This window comes from Centroberyx gerrardi, chromosome 11 (genome assembly GCF_048128805.1).
Source record: "Centroberyx gerrardi isolate f3 chromosome 11, fCenGer3.hap1.cur.20231027, whole genome shotgun sequence".
Classification (NCBI taxonomy): domain Eukaryota; kingdom Metazoa; phylum Chordata; class Actinopteri; order Beryciformes; family Berycidae; genus Centroberyx; species Centroberyx gerrardi.
Window position 1 is genome coordinate 30,896,753 of NC_136007.1, and position 12,487 is coordinate 30,909,239.

General features: G+C 48.3%; 26 non-coding genes across 26 annotated transcripts; 13 read left to right on the plus strand and 13 right to left on the minus strand.

The window, feature by feature from the left end:
- Positions 1–508: 508 nt before the first annotated feature.
- On the minus strand, positions 509–580 carry trnae-cuc (transfer RNA glutamic acid (anticodon CUC)). Its single transcript has one exon. It is a non-coding gene; the product is annotated as a tRNA-Glu (tRNA).
- A 182-nt stretch (positions 581–762) lies between these two features.
- trnay-gua (transfer RNA tyrosine (anticodon GUA)) lies at positions 763–851 on the plus strand. The gene is given in 2 exon segments: positions 763–799; positions 816–851. It is a non-coding gene; the product is annotated as a tRNA-Tyr (tRNA).
- A 405-nt stretch (positions 852–1,256) lies between these two features.
- Positions 1,257–1,328, minus strand: trnae-uuc (transfer RNA glutamic acid (anticodon UUC)). The gene has a single exon. It is a non-coding gene; the product is annotated as a tRNA-Glu (tRNA).
- A 182-nt stretch (positions 1,329–1,510) lies between these two features.
- On the plus strand, positions 1,511–1,599 carry trnay-gua (transfer RNA tyrosine (anticodon GUA)). The gene is given in 2 exon segments: positions 1,511–1,547; positions 1,564–1,599. It is a non-coding gene; the product is annotated as a tRNA-Tyr (tRNA).
- Positions 1,600–2,408: 809 nt separating this feature from the next.
- Positions 2,409–2,480, minus strand: trnae-cuc (transfer RNA glutamic acid (anticodon CUC)). The gene has a single exon. It is a non-coding gene; the product is annotated as a tRNA-Glu (tRNA).
- Positions 2,481–2,662: 182 nt separating this feature from the next.
- On the plus strand, positions 2,663–2,751 carry trnay-gua (transfer RNA tyrosine (anticodon GUA)). The gene is given in 2 exon segments: positions 2,663–2,699; positions 2,716–2,751. It is a non-coding gene; the product is annotated as a tRNA-Tyr (tRNA).
- Positions 2,752–3,156: 405 nt separating this feature from the next.
- Positions 3,157–3,228, minus strand: trnae-uuc (transfer RNA glutamic acid (anticodon UUC)). The gene has a single exon. It is a non-coding gene; the product is annotated as a tRNA-Glu (tRNA).
- A 182-nt stretch (positions 3,229–3,410) lies between these two features.
- Positions 3,411–3,499, plus strand: trnay-gua (transfer RNA tyrosine (anticodon GUA)). The gene is given in 2 exon segments: positions 3,411–3,447; positions 3,464–3,499. It is a non-coding gene; the product is annotated as a tRNA-Tyr (tRNA).
- An 812-nt stretch (positions 3,500–4,311) lies between these two features.
- Positions 4,312–4,383, minus strand: trnae-cuc (transfer RNA glutamic acid (anticodon CUC)). Its single transcript has one exon. It is a non-coding gene; the product is annotated as a tRNA-Glu (tRNA).
- Positions 4,384–4,565: 182 nt separating this feature from the next.
- Positions 4,566–4,654, plus strand: trnay-gua (transfer RNA tyrosine (anticodon GUA)). The gene is given in 2 exon segments: positions 4,566–4,602; positions 4,619–4,654. It is a non-coding gene; the product is annotated as a tRNA-Tyr (tRNA).
- A 405-nt stretch (positions 4,655–5,059) lies between these two features.
- On the minus strand, positions 5,060–5,131 carry trnae-uuc (transfer RNA glutamic acid (anticodon UUC)). The gene has a single exon. It is a non-coding gene; the product is annotated as a tRNA-Glu (tRNA).
- Positions 5,132–5,313: 182 nt separating this feature from the next.
- Positions 5,314–5,402, plus strand: trnay-gua (transfer RNA tyrosine (anticodon GUA)). The gene is given in 2 exon segments: positions 5,314–5,350; positions 5,367–5,402. It is a non-coding gene; the product is annotated as a tRNA-Tyr (tRNA).
- An 823-nt stretch (positions 5,403–6,225) lies between these two features.
- trnae-cuc (transfer RNA glutamic acid (anticodon CUC)) lies at positions 6,226–6,297 on the minus strand. Its single transcript has one exon. It is a non-coding gene; the product is annotated as a tRNA-Glu (tRNA).
- A 182-nt stretch (positions 6,298–6,479) lies between these two features.
- On the plus strand, positions 6,480–6,568 carry trnay-gua (transfer RNA tyrosine (anticodon GUA)). Its single transcript is given in 2 exon segments — positions 6,480–6,516; positions 6,533–6,568. It is a non-coding gene; the product is annotated as a tRNA-Tyr (tRNA).
- Positions 6,569–6,973: 405 nt separating this feature from the next.
- trnae-uuc (transfer RNA glutamic acid (anticodon UUC)) lies at positions 6,974–7,045 on the minus strand. Its single transcript has one exon. It is a non-coding gene; the product is annotated as a tRNA-Glu (tRNA).
- A 182-nt stretch (positions 7,046–7,227) lies between these two features.
- Positions 7,228–7,316, plus strand: trnay-gua (transfer RNA tyrosine (anticodon GUA)). The gene is given in 2 exon segments: positions 7,228–7,264; positions 7,281–7,316. It is a non-coding gene; the product is annotated as a tRNA-Tyr (tRNA).
- Positions 7,317–8,139: 823 nt separating this feature from the next.
- On the minus strand, positions 8,140–8,211 carry trnae-cuc (transfer RNA glutamic acid (anticodon CUC)). Its single transcript has one exon. It is a non-coding gene; the product is annotated as a tRNA-Glu (tRNA).
- A 182-nt stretch (positions 8,212–8,393) lies between these two features.
- Positions 8,394–8,482, plus strand: trnay-gua (transfer RNA tyrosine (anticodon GUA)). Its single transcript is given in 2 exon segments — positions 8,394–8,430; positions 8,447–8,482. It is a non-coding gene; the product is annotated as a tRNA-Tyr (tRNA).
- A 399-nt stretch (positions 8,483–8,881) lies between these two features.
- Positions 8,882–8,953, minus strand: trnae-uuc (transfer RNA glutamic acid (anticodon UUC)). The gene has a single exon. It is a non-coding gene; the product is annotated as a tRNA-Glu (tRNA).
- Positions 8,954–9,135: 182 nt separating this feature from the next.
- trnay-gua (transfer RNA tyrosine (anticodon GUA)) lies at positions 9,136–9,224 on the plus strand. Its single transcript is given in 2 exon segments — positions 9,136–9,172; positions 9,189–9,224. It is a non-coding gene; the product is annotated as a tRNA-Tyr (tRNA).
- Positions 9,225–10,047: 823 nt separating this feature from the next.
- Positions 10,048–10,119, minus strand: trnae-cuc (transfer RNA glutamic acid (anticodon CUC)). Its single transcript has one exon. It is a non-coding gene; the product is annotated as a tRNA-Glu (tRNA).
- Positions 10,120–10,301: 182 nt separating this feature from the next.
- trnay-gua (transfer RNA tyrosine (anticodon GUA)) lies at positions 10,302–10,390 on the plus strand. The gene is given in 2 exon segments: positions 10,302–10,338; positions 10,355–10,390. It is a non-coding gene; the product is annotated as a tRNA-Tyr (tRNA).
- Positions 10,391–10,795: 405 nt separating this feature from the next.
- Positions 10,796–10,867, minus strand: trnae-uuc (transfer RNA glutamic acid (anticodon UUC)). Its single transcript has one exon. It is a non-coding gene; the product is annotated as a tRNA-Glu (tRNA).
- A 182-nt stretch (positions 10,868–11,049) lies between these two features.
- trnay-gua (transfer RNA tyrosine (anticodon GUA)) lies at positions 11,050–11,138 on the plus strand. The gene is given in 2 exon segments: positions 11,050–11,086; positions 11,103–11,138. It is a non-coding gene; the product is annotated as a tRNA-Tyr (tRNA).
- An 809-nt stretch (positions 11,139–11,947) lies between these two features.
- On the minus strand, positions 11,948–12,019 carry trnae-cuc (transfer RNA glutamic acid (anticodon CUC)). Its single transcript has one exon. It is a non-coding gene; the product is annotated as a tRNA-Glu (tRNA).
- A 182-nt stretch (positions 12,020–12,201) lies between these two features.
- On the plus strand, positions 12,202–12,290 carry trnay-gua (transfer RNA tyrosine (anticodon GUA)). Its single transcript is given in 2 exon segments — positions 12,202–12,238; positions 12,255–12,290. It is a non-coding gene; the product is annotated as a tRNA-Tyr (tRNA).
- The last annotated feature ends 197 nt before the right edge of the window (positions 12,291–12,487 follow it).

The following is a 12,487-nucleotide window of genomic DNA, read 5'->3' on the forward strand; positions in this document are numbered from 1 at the left end:
CACAGGGCACTCCTAAACCCTTTGCTGCTTACAAGTTTTTTTCATTTCTGTCAAAGCCCCCAACAAGCCCTACGATGGCTCGGCCAGGACCACAGAGGTGTTTTTGCAAAGTTTCTTATCATTTAGTTGGGATCCAACCGCTTAGAATCACCAATGGCTTCCTTTCCAGTACAAACTCCCTTCAATCTGCAAGAAATGCTTGAAGGCGGCGGTGGGCAGCCATGCGCCATGGAGGGCCAAGCGTACGCAGGTTTTCATTGCGACAGCGCAATTCAGCAGGTGACTTCCCTGATGCCTTCCTCCTCTCTGGCTGCATGTGTGCTAGTCACTGACATCATCTGGTGTAGCGTTTGGTTGGAACGAAAACATGCATAGCCTCACGCTCCACAGCACATAATTGTCCCACCGCTGCTTTAAGGGAGCTGTTGCTCTTTAACACAGGATTGGTAAGACTGGTGAAGAGCGTTGGACAAAGTGATCTTACACCGTCGGTGACTTAACAATAGCTTTCCCTGACCGGGAATCGAACCCGGGCCGCGGCGGTGAGAGCGCCGAATCCTGACCACTAGACCATCAGGGAAGTTTCTGGGTGTGTGTGTTCTTCAGATCAAGATTCACATTTTCTGTCAAATGTGCAGACATACTTTGGACTGAAGCGAACAGCTGACAGGCTGGCACTACATTTGTTCTGAAACACCAAAGCTTATCCATATTTGGGGCAAACGTGAGTGGTAGAGCGCAAGGTGTGTCATCTTCCTTAACCCTTCGATAGCTCAGCTGGTAGAGCGGAGGACTGTAGATTGACAGCGGTGGTTATCCTTAGGTCGCTGGTTCAATTCCGGCTCGAAGGAGGTGCTTTTTCTTTTTTACTCACATTATGTCAGATGTAAAATGTGATTGTCATCAGAAATATCTCTTTCTTCCAACAAAACATTTCCCTTTCTCTGCTGACAAGGAGGCTTTTAAAGTAAGTTGCTGGAGCTCCAGTTGTTTCCCTTTTTCCTTGTGCCCATTGTGAGACTGTCATTTTTTGGTGTAGTCACCTGGTGCAGCGTTTGGTCGGAATGAAAACATGCATAGTCTCACGCTCCAGACTGTGTATGTTTTCACTCTCACTCTCCATGGCACATAATTGTCCGACCCCTGCTTTATGTGAGCTGTTGCTCTTCAGCGCAGGATCGGTACGACTGGTGAGGAGCATCAGACAAAGTGATGAGGCTTGGTGACCTTACACTGTCGGCGACGTAAGAACAGCTTTCCCTGACCGGGAATCGAACCCGGGCCGCGGCGGTGAAAGCGCCGAATCCTGACCACTAGACCATCAGGGACCTTTCCGTGCGTCTTTTCTTCAGATCGAGATTCATGTTTTGTGTCAAATGTGCAGAGATACTTTGGACTGAAGCGAACAGCTGACAGGGTGGCACTACATTTGTTCTGAAAAACCAAAGCTTATCCGTGTTATGGGGCAAACGTGAGCGGTAGAGCGCAAGGTGTGTGGTTCTTTCTGGTCCCTTCGATAGCTCAGCTGGTAGAGCGGAGGACTGTAGGTTGACAGTGGCAGTTATCCTTAGGTCGCTGGTTCAATTCCGGCTCGAAGGAGGTGCTTTCTTTTTTTTTGTCAAATTATGTCAAATGTTAAATGTGATTGTCATCAGAAATATCTCTTTCTTCCAACCAAACATTTCCCTTTCTCTGCTGACAAGCAGGCTTTTAAAGTAAGTTGAGGGAGCTGTACTTGTTTCCCTTTTTCCTTGTGCCCATCGTGACACTATTTCTTTTGGTCCGGTACGCAAGTGGTCACCAGGACAAAACTTGATGTTCTTTGGCCTGACACGATCAAATCTGAACTCAGATGGTGACAGGGAGAGAGCACTCAATCCTGACCACCACTCCACTACGGCACAGGGCACTCCTAAACCCTTTGCTGCTTACAAGTTTTTTTCATTTCTGTCAAAGCCCCCAACAAGCCCTACGATGGCTCGGCCAGGACCACAGAGGTGTTTTTGCAAAGTTTCTTATCATTTAGTTGGGATCCAACCGCTTAGAATCACCAATGGCTTCCTTTCCAGTACAAACTCCCTTCAATCTGCAAGAAATGCTTGAAGGCGGCGGTGGGCAGCCATGCGCCATGGAGGGCCAAGCGTACGCAGGTTTTCATTGCGACAGCGCAATTCAGCAGGTGACTTCCCTGATGCCTTCCTCCTCTCTGGCTGCATGTGTGCTAGTCACTGACATCATCTGGTGTAGCGTTTGGTTGGAACGAAAACATGCATAGCCTCACGCTCCACAGCACATAATTGTCCCACCGCTGCTTTAAGGGAGCTGTTGCTCTTTAACACAGGATTGGTAAGACTGGTGAAGAGCGTTGGACAAAGTGATCTTACACCGTCGGTGACTTAACAATAGCTTTCCCTGACCGGGAATCGAACCCGGGCCGCGGCGGTGAGAGCGCCGAATCCTGACCACTAGACCATCAGGGAAGTTTCTGGGTGTGTGTGTTCTTCAGATCAAGATTCACATTTTCTGTCAAATGTGCAGACATACTTTGGACTGAAGCGAACAGCTGACAGGCTGGCACTACATTTGTTCTGAAACACCAAAGCTTATCCATATTTGGGGCAAACGTGAGTGGTAGAGCGCAAGGTGTGTCATCTTCCTTAACCCTTCGATAGCTCAGCTGGTAGAGCGGAGGACTGTAGATTGACAGCGGCGGTTATCCTTAGGTCGCTGGTTCAATTCCGGCTCGAAGGAGGTGCTTTTTCTTTTTTACTCACATTATGTCAGATGTAAAATGTGATTGTCATCAGAAATATCTCTTTCTTCCAACAAAACATTTCCCTTTCTCTGCTGACAAGGAGGCTTTTAAAGTAAGTTGCTGGAGCTCCAGTTGTTTCCCTTTTTCCTTGTGCCCATTGTGAGACTGTCATTTTTTGGTGTAGTCACCTGGTGCAGCGTTTGGTCGGAATGAAAACATGCATAGTCTCACGCTCCAGACTGTGTATGTTTTCACTCTCACTCTCCATGGCACATAATTGTCCGACCCCTGCTTTATGTGAGCTGTTGCTCTTCAGCGCAGGATCGGTACGACTGGTGAAGAGCATCAGACAAAGTGATGAGGCTTGGTGACCTTACACTGTCGGCGACGTAAGAACAGCTTTCCCTGACCGGGAATCGAACCCGGGCCGCGGCGGTGAAAGCGCCGAATCCTGACCACTAGACCATCAGGGACCTTTCCGTGTGTCTTTTCTTCAGATCGAGATTCATGTTTTGTGTCAAATGTGCAGAGATACTTTGGACTGAAGCGAACAGCTGACAGGGTGGCACTACATTTGTTCTGAAAAACCAAAGCTTATCCGTGTTATGGGGCAAACGTGAGCGGTAGAGCGCAAGGTGTGTGGTTCTTTCTGGTCCCTTTGATAGCTCAGCTGGTAGAGCGGAGGACTGTAGGTTGACAGTGGCAGTTATCCTTAGGTCGCTGGTTCAATTCCGGCTCGAAGGAGGTGCTTTCTTTTTTTTGTCAAATGTTAAATGTGATTGTCATCAGAAATATCTCTTTCTTCCAACCAAACATTTCCCTTTCTCTGCTGACAAGCAGGCTTTTAAAGTAAGTTGAGGGAGCTGTACTTGTTTCCCTTTTTCCTTGTGCCCATCGTGACACTATTTCTTTTGGTCCGGTACGCAAGTGGTCACCAGGACAAAACTTGATGTTCTTTGGCCTGACACGATCAAATCTGAACTCAGATGGTGACAGGGAGAGAGCACTCAATCCTGACCACCACTCCACTACGGCACAGGGCACTCCTAAACCCTTTGCTGCTTACAAGTTTTTTTCATTTCTGTCAAAGCCCCCAACAAGCCCTACAATGGCTCGGCCAGGACCACAGAGGTGTTTTTGCAAAGTTTCTTATCATTTAGTTGGGATCCAACCGCTTAGAATCACCAATGGCTTCCTTTCCAGTACAAACTCCCTTCAATCTGCAAGAAATGCTTGAAGGCGGCGGTGGGCAGCCATGCGCCATGGAGGGCCAAGCGTACGCAGGTTTTCATTGCGACAGCGCAATTCAGCAGGTGACTTCCCTGATGCCTTCCTCCTCTCTGGCTGCATGTGTGCTAGTCACTGACATCATCTGGTGTAGCGTTTGGTTGGAACGAAAACATGCATAGCCTCACGCTCCACGGCACATAATTGTCCCACCGCTGCTTTAAGGGAGCTGTTGCTCTTTAACACAGGATTGGTAAGACTGGTGAAGAGCGTTGGACAAAGTGATGAGGCGCTAGTGATCTTACACCGTCGGTGACTTAACCATAGCTTTCCCTGACCGGGAATCGAACCCGGGCCGCGGCGGTGAGAGCGCCGAATCCTGACCACTAGACCATCAGGGAAGTTTCTGGGTGTGTGTGTTCTTCAGATCAAGATTCACATTTTCTGTCAAATGTGCAGACATACTTTGGACTGAAGCGAACAGCTGACAGGCTGGCACTACATTTGTTCTGAAACACCAAAGCTTATCCATATTTGGGGCAAACGTGAGTGGTAGAGCGCAAGGTGTGTCATCTTCCTTAACCCTTCGATAGCTCAGCTGGTAGAGTGGAGGACTGTAGATTGACAGCGGCGGTTATCCTTAGGTCGCTGGTTCAATTCCGGCTCGAAGGAGGTGCTTTTTCTTTTTTACTCACATTATGTCAGATGTAAAATGTGATTGTCATCAGAAATATCTCTTTCTTCCAACAAAGCATTTCCCTTTCTCTGCTGACAAGGAGGCTTTTAAAGTAAGTTGCTGGAGCTCCAGTTGTTTCCCTTTTTCCTTGTGCCCATTGTGAGACTGTCATTTTTTGGTGTAGTCACCTGGTGCAGCGTTTGGTCGGAATGAAAACATGCATAGTCTCACGCTCCAGACTGTGTATGTTTTCACTCTCACTCTCCATGGCACATAATTGTCCGACCCCTGCTTTATGTGAGCTGTTGCTCTTCAGCGCAGGATCGGTACGACTGGTGAGGAGCATCAGACAAAGTGATGAGGCTTGGTGACCTTACACTGTCGGCGACGTAAGAACAGCTTTCCCTGACCGGGAATCGAACCCGGGCCGCGGCGGTGAAAGCGCCGAATCCTGACCACTAGACCATCAGGGACCTTTCCGTGCGTCTTTTCTTCAGATCGAGATTCATGTTTTGTGTCAAATGTGCAGAGATACTTTGGACTGAAGCGAACAGCTGACAGGGTGGCACTACATTTGTTCTGAAAAACCAAAGCTTATCCGTGTTATGGGGCAAACGTGAGCGGTAGAGCGCAAGGTGTGTGGTTCTTTCTGGTCCCTTCGATAGCTCAGCTGGTAGAGCGGAGGACTGTAGGTTGACAGTGGCAGTTATCCTTAGGTCGCTGGTTCAATTCCGGCTCGAAGGAGGTGCTTTCTTTTTTTTTGTCAAATTATGTCAAATGTTAAATGTGATTGTCATCAGAAATATCTCTTTCTTCCAACCAAACATTTCCCTTTCTCTGCTGACAAGCAGGCTTTTAAAGTAAGTTGAGGGAGCTGTACTTGTTTCCCTTTTTCCTTGTGCCCATCGTGACACTATTTCTTTTGGTCCGGTACGCAAGTGGTCACCAGGACAAAACTTGATGTTCTTTGGCCTGACACGATCAAATCTGAACTCAGATGGTGACAGGGAGAGAGCACTCAATCCTGACCACCACTCCACTACGGCACAGGGCACTCCTAAACCCTTTGCTGCTTACAAGTTTTTTTCATTTCTGTCAAAGCCCCCAACAAGCCCTACGATGGCTCGGCCAGGACCACAGAGGTGTTTTTGCAAAGTTTCTTATCATTTAGTTGGGATCCAACCGCTTAGAATCACCAATGGCTTCCTTTCCAGTACAAACTCCCTTCAATCTGCAAGAAATGCTTGAAGGCGGCGGTGGGCAGCCATGCGCCATGGAGGGCCAAGCGTACGCAGGTTTTCATTGCGACAGCGCAATTCAGCAGGTGACTTCCCTGATGCCTTCCTCCTCTCTGGCTGCATGTGTGCTAGTCACTGACATCATCTGGTGTAGCGTTTGGTTGGAACGAAAACATGCATAGCCTCACGCTCCACGGCACATAATTGTCCCACCGCTGCTTTAAGGGAGCTGTTGCTCTTTAACACAGGATTGGTAAGACTGGTGAAGAGCGTTGGACAAAGTGATGAGGCGCTAGTGATCTTACACCGTCGGTGACTTAACAATAGCTTTCCCTGACCGGGAATCGAAACCCGGCCGCGGCGGTGAGAGCGCCGAATCCTGACCACTAGACCATCAGGGAAGTTTCTGGGTGTGTGTGTTCTTCAGATCAAGATTCACATTTTCTGTCAAATGTGCAGACATACTTTGGACTGAAGCGAACAGCTGACAGGCTGGCACTACATTTGTTCTGAAACACCAAAGCTTATCCATATTTGGGGCAAACGTGAGTGGTAGAGCGCAAGGTGTGTCATCTTCCTTAACCCTTCGATAGCTCAGCTGGTAGAGCGGAGGACTGTAGATTGACAGCGGCGGTTATCCTTAGGTCGCTGGTTCAATTCCGGCTCGAAGGAGGTGCTTTTTCTTTTTTACTCACATTATGTCAGATGTGAAATGTGATTGTCATCAGAAATATCTCTTTCTTCCAACAAAACATTTCCCTTTCTCTGCTGACAAGGAGGCTTTTAAAGTAAGTTGCTGGAGCTCCAGTTGTTTCCCTTTTTCCTTGTGCCCATTGTGAGACTGTCATTTTTTGGTGTAGTCACCTGGTGCAGCGTTTGGTCGGAATGAAAACATGCATAGTCTCACGCTCCAGACTGTGTATGTTTTCACTCTCACTCTCCATGGCACATAATTGTCCGACCCCTGCTTTATGTGAGCTGTTGCTCTTCAGCGCAGGATCGGTACGACTGGTGAGGAGCATCAGACAAAGTGATGAGGCTTGGTGACCTTACACTGTCGGCGACGTAAGAACAGCTTTCCCTGACTGGGAATCGAACCCGGGCCGCGGCGGTGAAAGCGCCGAATCCTGACCACTAGACCATCAGGGACCTTTCCGTGCGTCTTTTCTTCAGATCGAGATTCATGTTTTGTGTCAAATGTGCAGAGATACTTTGGACTGAAGCGAACAGCTGACAGGGTGGCACTACATTTGTTCTGAAAAACCAAAGCTTATCCGTGTTATGGGGCAAACGTGAGCGGTAGAGCGCAAGGTGTGTGGTTCTTTCTGGTCCCTTCGATAGCTCAGCTGGTAGAGCGGAGGACTGTAGGTTGACAGTGGCAGTTATCCTTAGGTCGCTGGTTCAATTCCGGCTCGAAGGAGGTGCTTTCTTTTTTTTTGTCAAATTATGTCAAATGTTAAATGTGATTGTCATCAGAAATATCTCTTTCTTCCAACCAAACATTTCCCTTTCTCTGCTGACAAGCAGGCTTTTAAAGTAAGTTGAGGGAGCTGTACTTGTTTCCCTTTTTCCTTGTGCCCATCGTGACACTATTTCTTTTGGTCCGGTACGCAAGTGGTCACCAGGACAAAACTTGATGTTCTTTGGCCTGACACGATCAAATCTGAACTCAGATGGTGACAGGGAGAGAGCACTCAATCCTGACCACCACTCCACTACGGCACAGGGCACTCCTAAACCCTTTGCTGCTTACAAGTTTTTTTCATTTCTGTCAAAGCCCCCAACAAGCCCTACGATGGCTCGGCCAGGACCACAGAGGTGTTTTTGCAAAGTTTCTTATCATTTAGTTGGGATCCAACCGCTTAGAATCACCAATGGCTTCCTTTCCAGTACAAACTCCCTTCAATCTGCAAGAAATGCTTGAAGGCGGCGGTGGGCAGCCATGCGCCATGGAGGGCCAAGCGTACGCAGGTTTTCATTGCGACAGCGCAATTCAGCAGGTGACTTCCCTGATGCCTTCCTCCTCTCTGGCTGCATGTGTGCTAGTCACTGACATCATCTGGTGTAGCGTTTGGTTGGAACGAAAACATGCATAGCCTCACGCTCCACGGCACATAATTGTCCCACCGCTGCTTTAAGGGAGCTGTTGCTCTTTAACACAGGATTGGTAAGACTGGTGAAGAGCGTTGGACAAAGTGATGAGGCGCTAGTGATCTTACACCGTCGGTGACTTAACAATAGCTTTCCCTGACCGGGAATCGAAACCCGGCCGCGGCGGTGAGAGCGCCGAATCCTGACCACTAGACCATCAGGGAAGTTTCTGGGTGTGTGTGTTCTTCAGATCAAGATTCACATTTTCTGTCAAATGTGCAGACATACTTTGGACTGAAGCGAACAGCTGACAGGCTGGCACTACATTTGTTCTGAAACACCAAAGCTTATCCATATTTGGGGCAAACGTGAGTGGTAGAGCGCAAGGTGTGTCATCTTCCTTAACCCTTCGATAGCTCAGCTGGTAGAGCGGAGGACTGTAGATTGACAGCGGCGGTTATCCTTAGGTCGCTGGTTCAATTCCGGCTCGAAGGAGGTGCTTTTTCTTTTTTACTCACATTATGTCAGATGTGAAATGTGATTGTCATCAGAAATATCTCTTTCTTCCAACAAAACATTTCCCTTTCTCTGCTGACAAGGAGGCTTTTAAAGTAAGTTGCTGGAGCTCCAGTTGTTTCCCTTTTTCCTTGTGCCCATTGTGAGACTGTCATTTTTTGGTGTAGTCACCTGGTGCAGCGTTTGGTCGGAATGAAAACATGCATAGTCTCACGCTCCAGACTGTGTATGTTTTCACTCTCACTGGCACATAATTGTCCGACCCCTGCTTTATGTGAGCTGTTGCTCTTCAGCGCAGGATCGGTACGACTGGTGAGGAGCATCAGACAAAGTGATGAGGCTTGGTGACCTTACACTGTCGGCGACGTAAGAACTGCTTTCCCTGACCGGGAATCGAACCCGGGCCGCGGCGGTGAAAGCGCCGAATCCTGACCACTAGACCATCAGGGACCTTTCCGTGCGTCTTTTCTTCAGATCGAGATTCATGTTTTGTGTCAAATGTGCAGAGATACTTTGGACTGAAGCGAACAGCTGACAGGGTGGCACTACATTTGTTCTGAAAAACCAAAGCTTATCCGTGTTATGGGGCAAACGTGAGCGGTAGAGCGCAAGGTGTGTGGTTCTTTCTGGTCCCTTCGATAGCTCAGCTGGTAGAGCGGAGGACTGTAGGTTGACAGTGGCAGTTATCCTTAGGTCGCTGGTTCAATTCCGGCTCGAAGGAGGTGCTTTCTTTTTTTTTGTCAAATTATGTCAAATGTTAAATGTGATTGTCATCAGAAATATCTCTTTCTTCCAACCAAACATTTCCCTTTCTCTGCTGACAAGCAGGCTTTTAAAGTAAGTTGAGGGAGCTGTACTTGTTTCCCTTTTTCCTTGTGCCCATCGTGACACTATTTCTTTTGGTCCGGTACGCAAGTGGTCACCAGGACAAAACTTGATGTTCTTTGGCCTGACACGATCAAATCTGAACTCAGATGGTGACAGGGAGAGAGCACTCAATCCTGACCACCACTCCACTACGGCACAGGGCACTCCTAAACCCTTTGCTGCTTACAAGTTTTTTTCATTTCTGTCAAAGCCCCCAACAAGCCCTACGATGGCTCGGCCAGGACCACAGAGGTGTTTTTGCAAAGTTTCTTATCATTTAGTTGGGATCCAACCGCTTAGAATCACCAATGGCTTCCTTTCCAGTACAAACTCCCTTCAATCTGCAAGAAATGCTTGAAGGCGGCGGTGGGCAGCCATGCGCCATGGAGGGCCAAGCGTACGCAGGTTTTCATTGCGACAGCGCAATTCAGCAGGTGACTTCCCTGATGCCTTCCTCCTCTCTGGCTGCATGTGTGCTAGTCACTGACATCATCTGGTGTAGCGTTTGGTTGGAACGAAAACATGCATAGCCTCACGCTCCACGGCACATAATTGTCCCACCGCTGCTTTAAGGGAGCTGTTGCTCTTTAACACAGGATTGGTAAGACTGGTGAAGAGCGTTGGACAAAGTGATGAGGCGCTAGTGATCTTACACCGTCGGTGACTTAACCATAGCTTTCCCTGACCGGGAATCGAACCCGGGCCGCGGCGGTGAGAGCGCCGAATCCTGACCACTAGACCATCAGGGAAGTTTCTGGGTGTGTGTGTTCTTCAGATCAAGATTCACATTTTCTGTCAAATGTGCAGACATACTTTGGACTGAAGCGAACAGCTGACAGGCTGGCACTACATTTGTTCTGAAACACCAAAGCTTATCCATATTTGGGGCAAACGTGAGTGGTAGAGCGCAAGGTGTGTCATCTTCCTTAACCCTTCGATAGCTCAGCTGGTAGAGCGGAGGACTGTAGATTGACAGCGGCGGTTATCCTTAGGTCGCTGGTTCAATTCCGGCTCGAAGGAGGTGCTTTTTCTTTTTTACTCACATTATGTCAGATGTAAAATGTGATTGTCATCAGAAATATCTCTTTCTTCCAACAAAACATTTCCCTTTCTCTGCTGACAAGGAGGCTTTTAAAGTAAGTTGCTGGAGCTCCAGTTGTTTCCCTTTTTCCTTGTGCCCATTGTGAGACTGTCATTTTTTGGTGTAGTCACCTGGTGCAGCGTTTGGTCGGAATGAAAACATGCATAGTCTCACGCTCCAGACTGTGTATGTTTTCACTCTCACTCTCCATGGCACATAATTGTCCGACCCCTGCTTTATGTGAGCTGTTGCTCTTCAGCGCAGGATCGGTACGACTGGTGAGGAGCATCAGACAAAGTGATGAGGCTTGGTGACCTTACACTGTCGGCGACGTAAGAACAGCTTTCCCTGACCGGGAATCGAACCCGGGCCGCGGCGGTGAAAGCGCCGAATCCTGACCACTAGACCATCAGGGACCTTTCCGTGCATCTTTTCTTCAGATCGAGATTCATGTTTTGTGTCAAATGTGCAGAGATACTTTGGACTGAAGCGAACAGCTGACAGGGTGGCACTACATTTGTTCTGAAAAACCAAAGCTTATCCGTGTTATGGGGCAAACGTGAGCGGTAGAGCGCAAGGTGTGTGGTTCTTTCTGGTCCCTTCGATAGCTCAGCTGGTAGAGCGGAGGACTGTAGGTTGACAGTGGCAGTTATCCTTAGGTCGCTGGTTCAATTCCGGCTCGAAGGAGGTGCTTTCTTTTTTTTTGTCAAATTATGTCAAATGTTAAATGTGATTGTCATCAGAAATATCTCTTTCTTCCAACCAAACATTTCCCTTTCTCTGCTGACAAGCAGGCTTTTAAAGTAAGTTGAGGGAGCTGTACTTGTTTCCCTTTTTCCTTGTGCCCATCGTGACACTATTTCTTTTGGTCCGGTACGCAAGTGGTCACCAGGACAAAACTTGATGTTCTTTGGCCTGACACGATCAAATCTGAACTCAGATGGTGACAGGGAGAGAGCACTCAATCCTGACCACCACTCCACTACGGCACAGGGCACTCCTAAACCCTTTGCTGCTTACAAGTTTTTTTCATTTCTGTCAAAGCCCCCAACAAGCCCTACGATGGCTCGGCCAGGACCACAGAGGTGTTTTTGCAAAGTTTCTTATCATTTAGTTGGGATCCAACCGCTTAGAATCACCAATGGCTTCCTTTCCAGTACAAACTCCCTTCAATCTGCAAGAAATGCTTGAAGGCGGCGGTGGGCAGCCATGCGCCATGGAGGGCCAAGCGTACGCAGGTTTTCATTGCGACAGCGCAATTCAGCAGGTGACTTCCCTGATGCCTTCCTCCTCTCTGGCTGCATGTGTGCTAGTCACTGACATCATCTGGTGTAGCGTTTGGTTGGAACGAAAACATGCATAGCCTCACGCTCCACAGCACATAATTGTCCCACCGCTGCTTTAAGGGAGCTGTTGCTCTTTAACACAGGATTGGTAAGACTGGTGAAGAGCGTTGGACAAAGTGATCTTACACCGTCGGTGACTTAACAATAGCTTTCCCTGACCGGGAATCGAACCCGGGCCGCGGCGGTGAGAGCGCCGAATCCTGACCACTAGACCATCAGGGAAGTTTCTGGGTGTGTGTGTTCTTCAGATCAAGATTCACATTTTCTGTCAAATGTGCAGACATACTTTGGACTGAAGCGAACAGCTGACAGGCTGGCACTACATTTGTTCTGAAACACCAAAGCTTATCCATATTTGGGGCAAACGTGAGTGGTAGAGCGCAAGGTGTGTCATCTTCCTTAACCCTTCGATAGCTCAGCTGGTAGAGCGGAGGACTGTAGATTGACAGCGGCGGTTATCCTTAGGTCGCTGGTTCAATTCCGGCTCGAAGGAGGTGCTTTTTCTTTTTTACTCACATTATGTCAGATGTAAAATGTGATTGTCATCAGAAATATCTCTTTCTTCCAACAAAACATTTCCCTTTCTCTGCTGACAAGGAGGCTTTTAAAGTAAGTTGCTGGAGCTCCAGTTGTTTCCCTTTTTCCTTGTGCCCATTGTGAGACTGTCATTTTTTGGTGTAGTCACCTGGT